Here is a 14915-nt window from a genome sequence, read left to right as displayed (position 1 = left end):
GTAGTACCGTGTTAGCCAGAAACAATATGCAATGTTAAATACTTCTGTGTCAAAAAAGACAAAAGTATTGTAGGTATGATGCATTTATTGGCTAACCATAAAAGTTCTATATGCGGCTTTCAGAGCACACAGGCTCCTTCGTCAGGCAAGTTAACAAATGAATGACTTAGAAAAAAGCACAACATTTAAGATGTTACAGAAAGACAATTAGTATATGAGGTGATACATCATTAAGATAAGCCGGGGCAATAAAACTGAGGTTACAGGGGTGATGACTTAGGAGTTGAGGCATCTGTAGTCAGTCTGATGGGGATGTGATGTGTGTCCATGTAGTGACTCATAAATCCAGGTGTTAGATTGAGGACTTGCGTCAATGACTGAAATTTTATCAGTTTGAAAAGCCAAATGGCGCTCCTTCCCTTCTGAGTCTGCCATGTGCTCAAATAGCAGTTTATAGCCACATATGGGGAATTGCTGTACTCTCAAGATATTGAATAAGAAATTGTGTGGTATTTTTTTATTACCCCTTGTGAAAATGAAAAATTAGAATCTAAAACAACATATTTTGGGGCAAATTTTTTTTCATTTTCACTGACTTATAGGGCATGACCACACGTGGCGGATTTCCTCCGCAACTGTCCGCATCAATGCCGCACAGAATCTGCGTTGCAGATTCTGCTGCGGATCTGCACAAAATGTGCAGAAAATTGATGCGGACTAGCTGCTGCGGACTGCGGGAAAAGTGCTTCCCTTCTCCCTATCAGTGCAGGATAGAGAGAAGGGACAGCACTTTCCCTAGTGAAAGTAAACGAATTTCATACTTACCGGCCGTTGTCTTGGTGACGCGTCCCTCTTTCGGCATCCAGCCCGACCTCCCTGGATGACGCGCCAGTCCATGTGACCGCTGCAGCCTGTGCTTGGCCTGTGATTGGCTGCAGCCGTCACTTAGACTGAAACGTCATCCTGGGAGGCCGGACTGGAGACAGAAGCAGGGAGTTCTCGGTAAGTATGAACTTCTATTTTTTTGACAGGTTGCTCTATATTGTGATCGGTAGTCACTGTCCCGGGTGCAGAAACAGTTACTGCCGATCGCTTAACTCTTTCAGCACCCTGGACAGTGACTATTTACAGATGTCTCCTAGCAACGCTCCCGTCATTACGGGAGCCCCATTGACTTCCTCAGTCTGGCTGTAGACCTAGAAATACATAGGTCCAGCCAGAATGAAGAAATGTCAAGTTAAAAAAGCAAGACGCATCCGCAGCACACATAACATGTGCATGACAGCTGCGGACTTCATTGCGGAAATTAGAATCTCCATTGAAGTCAATGGAGAAATTCCGCCATGAGTCCGCCACTGCTCCGCAACAGACAGAGCATGCTGCGGACACCAAATTCCGCTCCGCAGCCTATGCTCCGCAGCGGAATTTTACGCATCGTCTAAACGAACACTGCTAAATTAAAGTGAAAGTCAATGGACAAACGGCTCCGCTGCGGATTAACGCTGCGGAGTGTCCGCAGCGGAATTTAAGTGAAATTCCGCCACGTGTGAACCCAGCCTTATTCTGATAAAATGTATGAAACACCTTAGGGGTGAAAATGCTTACTACACCCATAGATATGCTTACTACACCCATAGATAAATGCCCTAAGAGGTGTAGTTTCCAAAATGGAGTCACTTCTCAGGGCTTTCCACTGTATTTGTACCTCAGGGGCTCTGCAAATGCAACATGGTATATAAAAACCAATCCAGCAAATTCTTCTTTGCAAATAGTTCTCCTGCCTTTCTGAGCTCTGCCGTGTGTCCAAACAGCAGTTTATGACAATATATGGGGTATTGCCGTACTCCGGAGAAATTGCTTTACAAATGTTGGGTTGTTTTTCTTCTTTATCCCTTGTAAAAAGGAAAAAAAAATCGACATTTTACTGGAAACAATTTTCATTTTGATGGCCTAATTCCAATAAGATCTGCAAAAGACCTGTGGTGTCTAAATGCTCACTATACCCCTACACAGATTCCTCGAGGGGTGTAATTTCCCTAATAGAGTCAATTTTGGGGTTTTCGACTGTTTTGGTCAATAAGTGGCTTTGCAAATGCGATATAGCACTTTCGATTGCTGCATCTAAGGGGTTAATGGCAGGGAGTGGAGCTAGCCAACACCATAGATTTCAAATATCTTATATCTCCTGTATTCTGTAGTCTGAACTAACCCGGCTTCATTCTCCATTCACTCATTCATAAAAAATGCCACCAGGTGACCATTAACTACCTATCAGATTCTACTATGGTTTCATTCATGAACTTACGGTCATTGTTCCTATTTGTAATAAACCAGGACATACAAAAGGCTAGAATAAACCCGTTGTTGTTATTATTATTATTATTATTATTATTATTCCTTGCCCAATAATTTGTAGGCTTATTTAAAAAGTGCTTCTATTGTTTTTTGCCTGTGAAACCTGCTTTTTTGTTAATGGCTAAATAAATAGGACTCCCTTCATTTATATGCACAATGCATAATATGGGTACTTTGACACGGATTACATATACATTTTTAAACGAAACCCTTTTTGATAGTTTATAGAACTTAGATGCACTTTATTAAACTAATAGTCACTTTAATACTTTTAAGATCTTCATGTCTTAAACTGTGTTGAACATGTTTTTTAGTATAGTTTAGAAAAATAAATACTACAGACACACTATAGATAGCCGAGATATAAAGTGTCAGAAAACAAGTCCCAACGTTCAATGTAAGATAAAATTAGTCTCTCCATCAAGAGACTCAATCTTAGTGTACCCTCAGCAAAACTGAGAGAGAAACATTAATAGGTTCATTTCAAAATTGTCATACAGATCCGAGCTTTGGCCCTCCATCTCAAATTTCCAAAGACCATGAAAAAAAAGCCTCTTTTCATGTATAATCGTTAACTTAAAATCAATTTCCAGGGTCTCTGCCACCTCCTGATCCCATTCTAGTTGACTTGCAATATATAATGAAATCACCAGGTTAACCCCTTAATTGACCAGGATATTTTGTGCGTTAATGACCAAGCATTATTATTTTTTTCTCAGTCGCATTCCAAGAGTTGTAACCTTTTTTTTTATACTGTGGACATAGCCATATAAGGGCTTATTTTTTGCGGGACGAGTTGTATTTTGCAATTGCATCATTTTTGGATGCACATAATATATCGATTAACTTTTATTAACTTTATTTTAGGAGAGAATTGAAAATAAGCAGCTATTCCAGCATTGATTTTAACGTTATAAATTTACGCCATTTACTATGCAGCGTAAATAACATGTTACCTTTATTCTATGGGTTGGCACGATTAAGGGGATACCAAATATGTATAGGTTTTATATGTTTTCCTACATTTGCACAATAAAAACCCTTTTAGAAAAAAATTACTTGTTTTTGCATCGCCGCATTCCAAGAGCCTTAACTTCTTTATCTTTCCGTCAATGTGGCCGTATGTGGGCTTGATTTTTGTGGGCCAAGGTGTAGTTTTTATTAGTACTATTTTGGGGTACATAGGACATATAGATTGTTTTTTTGGACGCCATTCATCCGGCGGTTTAATGTGTTAATTTTATTGTTCGCGTCAGTACGATCACGTGGATACCATATATGTGTATGTGTTATTTGTTTTGACACTTTTACTAAATATAACCACTTTTTGGGGAACAAAAAAGTGGTTTTATTTTATTTTGACTAATATGTATTTTTTTTTTCATAAAGTTTATTTAACTGCTTTACATTTTTTTTTTTTTAGTCCCACCAGGGGACTTCACCATGCGATTTGGTGATCGCTTATATAATGCTTTAATATACTTAGTATACCAAAGCATTATTGCCAGCGTAAAACTGGCAGCCAATCTATTAGGCAATGCCTTTGGCCTTATAGGCAGTTGCTCAAGGCAGACCTGGGGGCCTTTATTAAGCCCCCAGGTGTCATAGAAACCCGACGGCGCCCCGCAATTTATTTGCGGGGCCGCTGATGGGTTGACTGAGGGAGCTCCCTCCCTATGTCAAACACATTGGATGTCGCTGTCTCTATTGACAGTGGCATCTAATGGGTTGAACTTCCGGGATCGGCGCGCGCTTCGATTCTGGCAGTTGCAGCAGGAGCCAGGCTGTGTATAACAGCAGTGCTCCTGCCGCTGATCACGTGGGTACACTGGCAGTACCCACGCGATCAGAGGACGGATATATTTGTCCTTTTGCGGGAACTATCACCTGGAAAGGACGGATATATCTGTCCTTCGTCGTTAAGAGGCTAAAGAGGCCAACTTATGGGAACTACTAGGCAACATCCACGTGCTTTACCCCATTAGTGACCGCCCCATAGTGTTTTTACGGCGGCCACTAACGGATTTATTCCGATGTAATAGCCTTTTTACGGCGCTGCATCGGAATAAGTAAACAGAGCAGGGAGCTGTCAAATCTCCCTGCTCTCAGCTACCAGAGGTAGCTGAGGGCTGGGGGCATCCCTGCTGTAACGGGTGAGATTGATATTAGTATTGATCTCACACGTTTAACCCCTCAGATGCGGTGCTCAATAGCGAGCGCCGCATCTGAGTTGTTTTGGAGAGAGGGAGGGAGCTCCCTCTCTCTCCCACCGACACCCGACGATAAGATCGCCAAGTGTCTGTGTCTCCGATGGCAGCCAGGGGCCAAATAAAATCCCCCAGGTCTGCCTGTAGTGAATGCCTGCTAGGTCATGCTTATCTGTTTTACATGGACAGGCATAATACACTGCAATACAGAAGTATTGCAGTGTATTTTAAATGCGATCAGATAATCGCATAGTGAAGTCCCCTAGTGGAACTAGTAAAAAAGTAAAAAAAAAGTTTAATAGAAAGTGAAAAAAAAACCTCCCCCTTACAAACTGCTCTATTATTAAAAAACAAAACAAAGTAAAAAAAGTTACACACATTTGGTATCACCGCGTCTGTAAAGACCTCTACTATAAACTTATTACATCATTTAACCCGCACGGTGAACGTCGTACAAAATTTTATAAAAAACATGCAAAAAATGCTGTTTTCTTTGAATCCAGCTTTAAAAAAAAATGTGATAAAAAGTGATCAAAAAGTCACATCTACTCCAAAATGGTACCGATAAAAACTACCCAAAAAAATGCCCCAATACAATTGCATAGGCGAAAAAATAAAAAAGTTATGGCTCTTCAAATATGGAGACACAAAAACAAATAATTTTGAAAAAAAAGTGTTTTTACTGTGTAAAAGTAGTAAAACATACAAAAACTATACAAATTAGGTATTGTTGCAATTGCAACAATGCACTGAATGAAGTTATTGTTTTATTTATACCACACGGTAAACGACGTAAATTTAGGACGCAAATAAGTGTGGCGAAATTGCAGGTTTTTTTATTCCCCCCCAAAAAAAGTTAAAAGTTATTATAAAATAACTTCTATAAATTCTATGTACCCCAAAATGGTGGTATTAAAAATTACAACTTGTCCTGCAAAAAACAAGACCTTATACAGCTATGTCGACGCAAAAAATAAAAAAGTTATAGCTCTTTGAATGAGACGATGGAAAAACTTAAAAAATGGCTTGGTCATTAAGTTCTAAAATAGGCTGGTCATTAAGGGGTTAGAGAGGCTCTGTCACCAGTTCATAAGTACCAGTCTATATCCTACATAATCTGATCGGCGCCGAAATGTAGATGACAACAGTGGTTTTTATTTTGAAAACCGATCATTTTTGTGCAGGTTATTAACAATTTTAGATTTATGCTAATTAGTTCTTAATGACCAACTGGGCGTTTTTTTACTTTTTACCAAGTGGGCGTTGTAAACAGAAGTGTATGACCTATCAGCGACATACACTTCTCTTCATTCATACCCAGCTTGTTCCACTGCACAGCGTGATCTCGCGAGATCATGCTGTGACGGGACTTCCTCCCACAGGAAACATGGAAGACTGAACAGACATCACCTCCATCCACTGCAGAGTCGGATAAACGTCCTGGCATGGCTGGAGGCGGTCTGTTGACCCTTCCACCGCCCCGGTGAAGGACCTGTGGGAGGAAGTCCCGTCACAGCGTGATCTTGTGAGATCACACTGTGCAGTGAAACAAACTAGCCATGAATGAAGAGACGTGTATGACGCTGATTGGTTTTCTTTACAACGCCCACTTGGTAAAAAGTAAAAAAACGCCCAGTTGGTCATTAAGAACTAATTAGCATAAATCTAAAATTGTTCATAACTTGCTCAAAAATTATTGTTTTTTCAAAATAAAAACCACTGTTATCTACATTACAGCGACTATCAGATTATGTAGGAGCTAGGGCACTTATAAACTGGTGACAGAACCTCTTTAACTGAGAATCTTGTAGATACACAGATGCTGTTGAGAAATAAAGATAAAGGGAATTTCACGCTGTGTGCCAACTCATGACCACTTGAGGTTATTATTCTAGCTTTCCACCTTGTCCTTAACAAAGCTGGATGATGTTTCACTGAAATGCATCTTGATCCCTGTTTAGTGTAAGAGAAGAACATGTGAGAATTAAGACAGTGTTTGATTATTGTGTACCCGTAAAACCTCTTTACTTTTTTTGATTCTTCTTCCAAAAACTATTTCTACTTAAGATTCCATGCACATGGCACAGTAATGCTTCCAGAGGAACATACCTCCATAATACGTCATGCGATGAATCACTCCACAATTTTTTTCTGTTGGATTTAAATGCAATTTGACATAAAAAAAACAAAAACACTCAGTATGCCTCCATATCAAATTGTGGGCCTATGGAGAGGCTGTAGGACCCTACTTAACCCTATGGGTGCTCTATTATGGCTTTCTGTACAACACGGAGCCATAACACGGTTGTGTGTAGGAGACCTACCCAGACTATTCATCTCAGCTCCACATTGCCTTGTGTGGTATTCACATATGACTCCTTCATCATTTAGCAACTGTACTGAGTTGCATATGAGGAGCTGAATAACTGCTCAGAATTAAACTCAGAGATCGAGTTATGGGACATTATCACCCTGCATCATATACAGGATGTAGTCGACAAAATGTAATTTGAAGTTTTTACTGGAATAGGATAAGATACATTCCACATGACTATTTCCAGAAACATGCCTAATTTGGTAATTATAGCCGACTCTAACAAAGCATGCAACTTCTCCTGATCATGTTAATTACCTCTGATACAGTCACATCTTGAAGATTAGATCACTTAATATAAATTTGTCAACATATCATTGTAGCAGAACAAAAACAACAGCAAAAATTGTTGATGTCAAACAGATACTTTAATGATTCACAACTACCGACAGATCAGTACAGAAAACTGTTTCCATCTAGTGGTTAATTCAGTAGAAAACATAGAAACCTAAATATTATTGGCAACATTTTAAGATAGGTAAAATGTGATTATAAAAGGCAAAATGTTAATAATAATTATTAACGAGACTTTGCCATGATAACAGACCCCTTAAAGGCCCTATTACAACGTCCGAAAAGTGGCCGATGTAGCCGAACGCCGATCAACAAGACATCATTGATCGGCGCTCTTGTGCTCCTGTTACATGGAGCTATGGATGGGAACCAGCGATCGTTACTCCGTTCGCTCGTCCCCATATATTATTATCATGTTGGCAACTCGTCCCTGTTTACACAGGGAGACGTGCTGCCGACAATGATAATGTTTTATTTGAATAAAACGATACGACCAGCAGATGATCGAGATCATTCATCTTCTGATCGTTCCCCTGTTTACATAGGGCAATTATCGGCAACGAGCATTATATGAACGCTCGTCTGCACGATAATCTGCCAGTGTAAAACCCCCTTTAGTTAGAACATCTGTAAGATGATCTAGCTAAAACATGTAAACAGGGGATACTACTACGCTAAAAGACACAAAAACCACGGACCGGGGCACCAAAGACTAGCGAGAGCTGTATGTTAATTGCGATTGTCTCCCAGACAGATTGCGGGAGAAGCAGCATGTGATCGAATCCATGGCATTTTTGCAGTAAAGTAGTAATGCATGTGGTGACATGGTGCCTTCTGGGCCACCATTGAGTGGGTGCAATAGTGGGTGTAGTTTTCTTACAGATGGTTTAATTTAAAGAAGTTCTTTGGGACATAGCTTTTTTATTCATCCCTCTGATTATTGAAGAATAAGAGGGCGTTTAGTAGAATATCCGCCCTACTTACCCACTGAACTGAGCAGCGCTGCATGTAAACATTGTTGCTGTACAACATCTTGTATTCTATCTACAGTATGGTTCAGCAGGCACTTGTAAAACGAACAATTCCAATAATAAGTTTATATTAAGATTTTTTTTAAAGTAAAGGTCTGTTTCTTGACCACTGTATCACTGATATCTTAAAGTACTGTAATTCTATATTTTTTCCATTTAATGTAATACTTGAAACCTCTAGTTAAACATCAGTCTTGGTAAAGTAAAATAAATTATTCTCAAATAAATTTCATTAGTCCATTATGTATATTAATGTGTCTAATGAAATTATTAAAATCCTTGGAACAAATAAAATGGTCAAACAAAAAAGTATGAAATGTGGAACTGACAGTGGAGAGAAATGAATAGTTTGTAGAGATAAGCAAATCAATTCTACAAAAATAGAATTCCTTACGTATTTCCCAAAGGTTTTAGATTTTTGCAAATCCGATACTTTTGGGATTCATCCCGCATGAATCGCTCAAAATGGTGACCATCATTTTACAAATACCTCATTTTGTTGCCCAATTTGTCCTGAGTGCGGCAATGCCCAATTTGTGGTGATAAACTGACGTTTGGGCCCATGGAAGGGCTCAGAAGGGAAGGACACCCATTTCGCCTACTAGGGATTTTCTGGTGCGAAGTCATGTATGCAGAAGCCCCTGAGGTACCAGTACAGTTGAAAGCTTTGCGGAGTGCATCAGGGTAAGTAAAACTGGGGTAGATTAAAAATCAAGGGATGTATGATACATTTTGAAGCACTCTTTCATACGGAGCCTTAGTTTTTCGGGACACGTGTCACATTGATATATTGTGTCCTTCCTTATCCCCCTCTTATGGCAGATTTTGTACCTCTTTTGACTTTTTCCTTTCTTGCCAGTTTGGGGAACTTCTCCTGGAAAGTGTTGCCCTGGTACGATGCGTGTGGCCCCGCTTCCAGAAGTACTGGGTGCCCCCCCTACTTGGTCCCTAAAAATTAGTTTCTTGATAACCACCTCTTGAAATTCCAGGAAAGATTCCGTCTGGCCTGCACATCGACGTAGCACGTACGCATTGTACAATACCATCTGTATGATGTGCATGGCGAGCTTCTTATACCACACCGCATGGTGCTGTAAGGCTTCAGGACTTGATCTGACAAGTACACCCCTCCCATGTACCTATTGGAGTCCAGGATGCAGTCTGGTTTGGGGGTCTCTGTACTGGTACCTCGTACAGGTACATGGGTACTGGTGTGGCCATGTATTGTTGTCAATACAAGGACATCTCTCTTGTCTTGTACTTGACACACAATATGTTGCTGCTAGAATGTGCCCTGCTCTCACCCCTTCTGAGTGTTTGCCCAAGCAGAGTCTTAGGGAGGCCTCTCATATTTTTTTCTAGCAGTGCCGCATGCCGCAGTACTTCTGGAAGTGAGGCAGTTGAAGAGTGGGACACTGGTATAAAAATTATCCAGGTAGAGGCGGTAACCCTGGTTCAGCAGTGGGTGCACCAAATCCCACACAATTTTTGCATTAACTCCCAGTAAGGGGGGGCATTCTGGGGGCTGAGCACTGGTGTCCTTCCCTTCATATATCCTAAATTTGTAGGTATACACTGATGCACTCGCACAGCTTATACATCTTCACGCCATACCTTGCCCTCTTACCCGGCAGGTACTGGCGGAATTGAAGCCTCCCTTTAAAATGTACCAAGGACTCATCAATAGAAATACACGTCTCGGTGGTGTATGCTTGGGAAAACCGGGCACTGAAACGGTCTAATAGGGGTCTCCGTTTATACAAACGGTCAAAATTGGGGTCATCTTGGAGAAGGCAATGCTCATTAGGAGAAGCGAAGTATTGCCTCACTATTATTTTTTTTAAGGTTCCAGTTCAGTTCTGAAGTTGCTTTGAGGGGCCTATATATTAGACACCCCTATAAAACACCCCATTTTAGAAACTAGACCCCTCAAAGTATTCACAACAGCATTTAGAAAGTTTATGAACTCTTTAGGTGTTTCACAGGAATTTAGAGCAAAGTAGAGGTGAAATTTACATATTTATTTTTGTCAGAAAATACTTTTTATACCATTTTTTTCTATAACACAAAAGGTTTTACCAGAGAAACGCAACTTAATACATATTGCCCAGATTCTGCAGTTTTGAGAAATATCCCACATGTGGCCCTCGGGCGGTAATAGACTGAAGCACCGGCCCCCGAAGCAAAGGAGCACCTAGTGGATTTTGAGGCCTCTTTTTTATTAGGCACCATGTCCGGTTTGAAGAGGTCTTGTGGTGCCAAAACAGTGGAAAACCCTCCAAAAGTGACCCAATTTTGGAAACTAGACCCCTTGAGGAATTCATTGTAGTTTCCTTGGGGTGCATGCGACTTTTTGATCAGTTTTTATTCTATTTTTAGGTGGCGTGGTGACTAAAAAACAGCAATTCTACTATTGTTTTTTTATTCAATTTTTTTTACAGCGTTCACCGTGCGCTATAAATTACATATTCACTTTATTCTGCGGGGCGATACGATTACGGCGATACCATATGTTTATAGCTTTTTTATGTCTTATGGCGTTTGCACAATAAAATAAGTTTTGTAAAAAATCATTCACTTTTTGTGTTACCTTATTCTAAGAGCCAGAACTATTTTATTTTTCCATCAAGAAAGCCGTGAGAGGACTTATTTTTTGCGTAACGAAAGGAAGTTTCGATCATTACCATTTTTAGGTACATGCGACTTTTGGATCTCTTTTTATTCAATTTTTTGGGAGGTGAAGTGACCAAACAATTGTGATTGTGGTACAGTTTATTATTTTCTTTTACGGCGTTCACCGCACGGGATAAATAACAAAATAATTTTGTAGTTCAGGCCGTTACGGACGCAGCGATACAAATTATGTATAGTTTATTTGTTTATTTATCTATTTTTAGTAATAATAAAGGACTGATAAGGGAAAAGGGGGGATTTTTACTTTTATTACTTTTAAAACTTTTATTTTCTTATTTTTACACATCTTTTTTTTAACTTTTTTTTAACTTTATTACTTTGTCCCACTAGGGGACTTGAGGGCAGGAGGCCCTGATCGCTATTCTAATACACTGCACTATATGCGTAGTGCAGTGTATTAGAGCTGTCAGCTACTCACTGACAGCAAGCATAGTGGGTCCTGACTTTGTCAGGACCCTATAGGCTTCCGTCGATGGCATTGTTTGGTGTCCAGTTGCCATAGTTACAATCGCCAGCCGCTATTGTGTAGCAGGCCGGCGATTGTAGCTTAACCCCTAAAAAGCCGCAATCCCTATTGAACGCAGCTATTAGGTCATGGAGCGCGAACGATACAGCTACCATGACCTAATAGTACGTCCAGGAGCGGGAAGGGGTTAAGGGGTGTAGTTTGCCAAATGGGGTTACATTTGGGGGCTTTCCACTGTTTTGGCACCACAAGACCTCTTCAAACCTGGCATGGTACCTAAAATATAATCTAATAAAAAGGAGGCTCCAAAATCCTCTAGGTGCTCCTTTGCTTCTGAGGCCTGTGTTTCAGTCCATTACCACACTAGGGCCACATGTGGGATATTTCTAAACTGCAGAATCTGGGCATAAAAAATGAAATTTGGAAAGGTCACCTCAACTTTGCTTTAAATTCCTGTGAAACGCCTAAAGGGTTAAGAAACTGTTTAAAATGGGGTGATTTATGGGAGGTTTCTAATATATAGATCCCTCAGCCCCTTCAGAACTGAACTGGTACCTAAAAATAAAAGGCTTTTGAAATTTTCTTCAAAATATGAGAAATTAGTGCTTATGTTCTAAGCCTTGCAACATCCTAGAAAAAGAAAAAAATATTCAAAAATGATGGCAACTTAAAGTAGACATATGGGAAATGTGAACTAGTAACTATTTTGTGTGGTATTACGATCTGTCTTACGTGCAGATACATTTAAAGAAAAAAGAAAAAACATTTCAAAATTTTCTCTAAATTTTGCTATTTTTCACAAATAAACACTGAATATATTGACCAAATTTTACAAGTCCAATGTGTCACGAGAAAACAATCTCAGAATCTCTTGGATAGGTATAAGCATTCCAGAGTTATTACCACATAAAGTGACGCGTCAGATTTGTAAAATGGGCTCTGAGCCTTAAAGCCTCATTAGACTTCCGTAGATGGCATAGCCGGAGGCCATTGTTAAACCTCCGGTTGCCATAGCAACCATCAGCACCCGCGATCATTTTGTGTGACGTCAATGGTGTTTTAACCACTGAGAAGCCGCGAACGCTATTGAACGCGGCTTCTAAGGGGTGAGTTAGCGGGGACCAAAGCGATCGGTCCCTGCTGAAGGAGCATGCAGCAACTGCTGTATGAGACAGCTGTTGTCACAGCTCCTGTATACGCGAGGAGGGGGGCTGGAATGGCTGTTCCTCCCGTGACGTACTATTCCGTCACTGAGCGCGAATGATGCGCTCATCATGACGGAATAGTACATCAAGGAGCGGGAAGGGGTTAACAAGGTCGACTGAGATGATATTCATTATTACGCAAATATTAATATGTATCTTTCTATAAATTAAACTTGTGCACGTAGTTAGCCTTCTGCGACTTTATTACCTGTCCCTTCTTTAAAGGGAAGGTGTCATGATTTTTTTATTATATTGCTTTCAATAAAATATAAACAAAAATTGTATTTATTAGTGTTGTGACTATCTACTTTTTACTGTATTCAAACTTTTACTTCTCTATGGGGGCTGCCATTTTTTTTTTTCATCTCTGTATGTGTTGATTAACGACACATACAGAGATGCTATACGGTACATACAACCCCATAGTGAATGCGAACGGGAGCCGTTCCATTCTTAGAAGCATACGCCGTCTGTGTGGGAACGGCGCATGTGCCGCTCCCACACAGACCAAAACGAAGCTCGTTCGTAGAGCGAAATCCGGTGCCATTTTCATGTGGACCGGAAGCCGCTGCCGGACAATAAGATGACGACTTCCGGCCGCGGCTTCCGACCATATGTTCAACGAAGTGAAGGCACAAGGAATAAGAGCGTGGACCAGCGGAGGCAGCACGGCGGCGGCGGCAGGAGCAGGTAAATTATGTTTGTGTATGTGATGTGTGTACAGGGTGGGCCATTTATATGGATACACCTAAATAAAATGGGAATGGTTGGTGATATTAACTTCCTGTTTGTGGCACATTAGTATATGGGAGGGGGGAAACCATGGCGGCCATTTTGAAGTCGGCCATTTTGTATCCAACTTTAGTTTTTTCAACGGGAAGAGGGTCATGTGACACATCAAACTTATCGAGAATTTCACAAGAAAAACAATGGTGTGCTTGGTTTTAACGTTACTTTATTCTTTCATGAGTTATTTACAAGTTATGGGTGACATTATGGGTGTCAGGTCCGAGCATTCCTAGATGAACAGTTTCCTGGAAAGTGGATTGGTCGTCGTGGGCCAGTTGAATGGCCCCCTAGGTCTCCCGATCTGACCAACTTAGACTTTTATCTTTGGGGTCATCTGAAGGCAATTGTCTATGCTGTGAAGATACGAGATGTGCAGCAACTGAAACTACGGATACTGGAAGCCTGTGCAAGCATTTCTTCTATGGTGTTGCTATCAGTGTGTGAAGAGTGGGAGAAGAGGGTTGCATTGACAATCCAACACAATGGGCAGCACTTTGAACACATTTTATAAGTGGTCAGAAACTTGTAAATAACTCATGAAAGAATAAAGTAACATTAAAACCAAGCACACCATTGTTTTTCTTGTGAAATTCTCGATAAGTTTGATGTGTCACATGACCCTCTTCCCATCGAGAAAACTAAAGTTGGATACAAAATGGCCGACTTCAAAATGGCCGCCATGGTCAACACCCAGCTTGAAAAGTTTCCCCCCTCCCATATACTAATGTGCCACAAACAGGAAGTTAATATCACCAACCATTCCCATTTTATTTAGGTGTATCCATATAAATGGCCCACCCTGTATTATGTTCGTGTATGTTCGTGTGATACTGTCTGCTGAGCCCTGTATCTAGTCCTCCTACACTGTGCAGTGTAGGAGGTTTGAAGACATTCAAACTCCTCCTTCTCCTGGCACTAGTAACACAGCAGAGGGAGCAACCCAGGAGACCAAAAGCACCCATGCTGCCAGTCTAAGCCACCTTGGCTCTGGGCTACGTCCCTCCACAGATACAGCACCACAGCAACAAAAGATTACCACACAACACCACAAAAAAGTGAACAGATGGAAAAGGCTAACCTTTCCTTGTAGTCTCAGTAGCCAAATTGAGAACAAATAGGTAGAAACCCTTATGCAGTCTCCTGGTATTTAAAAACACCTGCGACAAATGGGTGGAGACTATATATATTAGGGGAGAAGAAAACCTGGACTACTTGCTATACTTTATCTACTGCATCTCAGCAAAATTTAAAAAAATGTACGAACATGAGGTTCTTAGTAAACATTTTGATCAAATTGTATAAGCCCACATGCCACTTCATGGCAACCTCTTTTAAGTGGGTCCCTTCTCTATGGAATGTCATGGGTACTGCTACCTCTTTATAAAAAGTACTATAGCACTATTTTATTTTTTTTTCATCTTTCATTTTTGCTGTACTTTTTCATAATTTACTTCAATGGTAAAAGTAAAATTCATACACACTTTCACACATTAGCTGTCT

The sequence above is a fragment of the Rhinoderma darwinii genome, chromosome 2 (assembly GCF_050947455.1).
Source record: "Rhinoderma darwinii isolate aRhiDar2 chromosome 2, aRhiDar2.hap1, whole genome shotgun sequence".
Lineage (NCBI taxonomy): Eukaryota > Metazoa > Chordata > Amphibia > Anura > Rhinodermatidae > Rhinoderma > Rhinoderma darwinii.
The sequence above is the reverse complement of the archived record's forward strand: the minus strand, read 5'-3'. Positions refer to the sequence as shown.